Here is a 4,836-nt window from a genome sequence, read left to right on the forward strand (position 1 = left end):
ACGATGCCCCCGAATCACCCCGTCATCAAGGGGGGCCGCCGGCGGCACATGGGACATCAGGGACCTCCGCCACCAAGGACACATGTCGCACCAGGGTCCGCCGGGGCCAGGCCACATGCCGCAGCAGGGTCCGCCACCCGGCAATGCACGGGCCGCCGCGGTCGGACCACCACCGCGCGCGGCCACCCCGCGCACGTGCGCAGCACCACATGCGCGGTCCTCCGGGCATGGAGATCCGCGGCCCGAGGCCGGAACGGGACAGGCCGGCCGATCTCGTCGCCTGTAACCAGCCGGGGCCGCCGCCTGCCCGGTATCCACAGCGCGGCCCGTCGCTGCCGCCGCTTCAGATGAGAGGGCCGCGCAGCCGCCAGCAGACGGCGGTCTCCTCTCCTGGCCACTTCCCGCCTCCGGGCGTCGTCCGCCGCCGATGCAACAGCATGCGGTCCGCGGTCAGCGTTGCGGCAGACCTTCTCGTCTGCCAGCCGCAACAAGCCAGCATGGTCCCCCGCCGGTGCCCTGTCGCCCGCCGCCCCCAGCAGGCGTCCCTCCGCCGCTCCGCACGTGAATCCCGCTTTCTCCGCTCGGGGAGGCCCGCCTCCGGCGTGCTCGGGGATTACTCGCGGCTGCCCGGCGCAGGAGCCGCCGATGTCTGAGCAGGAGTTTGAGGAGCTGATGTCGAAGAACAAGTGTGTCGAGGCAGCGCGATTGCCGCGCGCCGTCAACCGACGCCAGCATGGGGCGACTACGGCAGCGCCATTCGAGACACTACGTCACGGCGATATCGCTCAATCAAGCAGTCGAAGGTTTGCCAACGAAGACCGCTGAAAGATCCTCATCGCTCGCTGGCAGGACACCCTGCGCGCATCTGAGGAAGAAGCGTACGGCTCGGACGTGAAGAGCCGCGACCGCTCCGCGACGGCGTTCGCGCGACCGCGACTGGTTCTCGTCGCGGCGCGTCGAGAAGGTGGCGCGGCGCGACCGTCGCTGCAAGCCGCGAGCGGGCGAGGATAAGGGGCGCAACCACGAGCGCGATGTACGCGGCGACCGATCGGCGAACCGCTACGACGACGAGCGCGCACCGTGAAACGCGCGAGGTTCGGGAATGGGCGCGAGCTCACGGCGAGCGGGGGCGACCGCGAAACCGGTCGGCGAAGCGTGAACGCGAAACGCGAGTATCGGTACACCGTCGTCGTCGGCGTCAACTGATGCGCTCGACCCTTCCGCTCGCCATGTGTGCGTGTGGTGGCTCCCCGTGCGTCAGATTGCGACCGAGCGGCAGGTAGATGGAGGAACTTGCGTGGAGGCTTGGCCGTCTGTTGAGTGATCTGCGTCTTTGTTTGGGAAAAGTTGCACCACTTTTGTCGAGAGGCCTCTGCCTTATTTTTCCTCTCCGTGGAGTTTTCGTTAGTTATCTGTTTTTGGAGAGAAGGAATTTTTGAATTCGGTATCTGATAATGCGTATTGCGCTAACGTTCACAATGCGTTGTGTTGTATTTGGTTTATTCTAAAGGCATTGTAAGAGTTATGTGTAATGGATCATTGTAGAATTTCTATACTATACGTATTAGTTTGTGTAACGCAGTTTAAGCTTGTAGCGTTTTTCAAATAATTTCAAGTAGATTTGCTCCTGAAGTATAAATTGTCATAATTGGGGATTTCTGATTAAATAATGAGTTTATTGATTAGCCTTCAACGACTCCTGTTAAATAACCAATCCTCATAAACTTAAGTAGGCAGCTTAACATAGGCAATTGGTGTAAAGAAATTCTGGCGTAAACCTTGCTTCGTAATGATATTTGTCACATGTTTTTTTCTAATATTGTTTTTAACTTAGAATTTTGAGGAGTCATGTAACAACAATGTGTTTGATTTCTATCATCTCAGTTCTGTATACGACTCAAGTTATCATGATCAACTCATGAGTGAAGGGTGTAGAAGGTAAAAAAAAAATTATTTTACATATTATTCTGTAGCAATTTTTGTAATCTTGTGTAGGTATGACTCTAAAAATGTAGTTTAAACCAAGAAGTGTAAATTGATAGTTGCATCCATTGTTGTTCTACTATAGTGTTCTCCAGTCGGCGTGAAGGACTTGACTTTTCTGTTTGGACCTGAACATACTAGTGTCGGTTGTTAGAAAACTGCTCGGCGAAGTGTCACCGTCATCCCACGCGTCAGGAAAACAGGAAACATGCCTAACTGAGAGGAGCGAGGAGAAGTGGAGCCACCTTGAGGAATCGTGGTAGCACGTATCAAACGCCCTCGAACGAAGAACAGACGTTCCTGCCACTGTCAAACAACTATTGCCGGGAGAGACGACTGTTCCAGCTGTCGATGACGGTTGGGATTTGTGACGCATGTCCTATTGCTTTACGATTTGTATCCCCTTCCCCCCAGGCCACGTGTGTGAATGAACTGAATCAAGATATCTGTGGCAGCATACTGGAAATAGTAAGCGAGAAAGACTAAGGTGCCCTTATTGTTAAAGGGGAGTAACGCTATAGGGCAATTGGGAGAAAATTGATTAAGGCCACAGTCAGGTTTTTATAGTGTGATGACACAATGTATGCATACTAGAATAACTTGATGATTTTATCGCACAGAATGCAATAAACGTGTAGTGTTTTGTGTTACAATTGCTTTAGTGATTGAAGTGATTATAAACTGCTTGACTGTTTATCTTTGATTGTATCTGGTATCATACCTGGACAATTGTTTAATCATAATATCAAATTTAGGCATCAAAATAGAAATGTAAAACAAAACTTACAGGTGTTTTTTCACTATGAATTTGTTACTGTATCTCTTCAGTAGTTAATGCCTTTACCTTTATGTCCTCGTATCGATTGTGTGGAATATATTAGTTATCGTTATATCAGCATATATATATGATTCAACCTCCTAATTAGGAAGTGTATATGTGTACTATGGTGGTCGAGATACAACGTAAGAGGTGAGCAAATCCTTTGCGTTTTTGTGGGCAGGGCAAAATATCTTAGTGACTAACCGTACGGTTTACTCTCGCACTGCTCTCCTAAACGAGATTGCTTAAGAAGAATCTCATCCTCTCACAATAATTTGTTGATTTATGTTTGTGTTACGAGCGGTGCCCGTCGCGTATCATGTGCAGAGTACACGCATGTGTTTGTACGTGACTGTTAGTTAGGCGTGCTATGCTGAAATTTCGCAACCTAAAAAGCTAATTATAACAATTAAATTAGGTATCTGGTAACAAATACGTGTGGGTATAGACGATTTGTTATACAGTAAGTACAGTTGTATGCAGTAAAATCCTAGTCTAGTATCCCTTTACGACAGGCTTAGGTCGCCCTACGACCCGATTAATTTATCGCCGATTGACGTCATAATAACACTCATGTTGATTTGAGGTGATTTTGGGCTGTACATCGCCGATCAGCACCGCCCAGATCGTAGCGTTCTACAGGAAACGTAGACTGGTTCGCGGCCCCAGTGTTTGTACCAGCACAAGCAGTTCTCTAGCACAAACAGAGCAAGCTTGACGACGGACCAGTCTACATAAAACGAGTCACGTGACTTATGGTAATCATGTGACTCGACACGTAGTGGTGATTGGCTGGGACTCGCGATTTGACGCCGACCAGCGTGTAGAAATAGAACCGTTTCTACTCCTGCGATCGCAGTCGGCGAAAGCGAATTTCGATCGTAAGCCTAAGAGAACTCATGTCAAGTTTAGTCGCCGATGTTTTCATCGGCGATCTGGCCGGTTTAACCGGGTCTTTGTTGTACGATCTTCAAATTTTGTCGGCGACCAAATCGTAAGACGTTAAGACTAAGCCTAAGGTGACATAAGCGCGTTAGCCTGGCTTCAGACACTGAGACAGTCTTACTCTTAGTCTAAGTTACATATTTGCATTATTATATTAATAATAATATTAATTTAAATAATTATTATATTAGTAACTAATAGTATTATTAGTAATTAGAGATTTAGACTAGGCCTAGAGCAGTAGAGGCAGAGCCTAGACTAGAGAGGGTTCAGGTTCCCTGAATTAGTTTCACTTCCCGCATTTAACTTAACGATGCTGACAGGTTCGAATATTAAGTTATATAGTCATGCATTTTCTGGAGTAACCTAAACATTTAAGTACCTGTTTGTTGAAGTAAAGCTCGAGAAAACAAATTTGAAGAAAATATCATGTGCGCGGCCATTTTGAACGTGTGTGATAACAGCGACGCATCGCGGGGAAAAATAATACACGTTGTATTTCTATCCCGAAATGCAGATGTTGGAGAACAACAACCGCCATCTGTTAACATGTATTATTCCGCGGAAAACTAGTTGCGGGCACTTGAATTTACGCTACTCGCTAGTAAAGATAGTGTAAATTAATATGTGAACAAAATAATATTATAAATGACACAGAAAGGATAAATTTTATTATTGTGTTATATAAAGTCGTTGATACTTATTTTTATTGCGTTATTTTTTTAGCGAACGTGCGAACAGGAGGCCGTTATCAGTTTCTACAACAAAGGTAAGAAAAGTCTTGAACTCGTCTTTTTCACCGTTCTGTGCAGTTGTACATTTGATTCATAGATGCTCGTTCCATGTAAATAACATGTATATATTGTTAAGAGTCCAGAAGTTTCACAAAAATAGTGGTTTATTTTAAGTTTGCATAAGAAATTGTGTCTGCTTTGAAAGCCGAGTTTCCGAGCGTTAACCGGCTTGGCAGCCATGCTTGTTGGACTGTTGGCGCGCGTTTGTATTGGCTTAGATCACAGGCACTTGGACCGTTTCAATAATAAAATGATGGTTAATAAATACAACTTGTCAGTAGCCTACTACTACAG

At 47.2% G+C, this 4,836-nt stretch overlaps 1 protein-coding gene across 6 annotated transcripts in view; it reads left to right on the forward strand.

Annotated features, from left to right (window-relative positions):
* The window catches only part of LOC106805422 (crossover junction endonuclease EME1-like), a 32,923-nt gene that overhangs the window by 11,062 nt on the left and 17,025 nt on the right, over positions 1-4,836 (forward strand). The window contains exons 1-2 of one of the 6 annotated variants that reach the window (XM_014806995.1): positions 4,281-4,299; positions 4,475-4,517. The exons of 1 other annotated variant lie outside the window; for it this stretch is intronic. The gene's annotated coding sequence lies outside the window, so the exon portion shown is untranslated. 4 more of the 6 variants (XM_014806994.1, XM_014806993.1, XM_014806992.1 and 1 more) reach the window with 4 other exon arrangements.

This window comes from Priapulus caudatus, unplaced genomic scaffold (genome assembly GCF_000485595.1).
Source record: "Priapulus caudatus unplaced genomic scaffold, Priapulus_caudatus-5.0.1 Scaffold113, whole genome shotgun sequence".
NCBI classification, from domain to species: domain Eukaryota; kingdom Metazoa; phylum Priapulida; class Priapulimorpha; order Priapulimorphida; family Priapulidae; genus Priapulus; species Priapulus caudatus.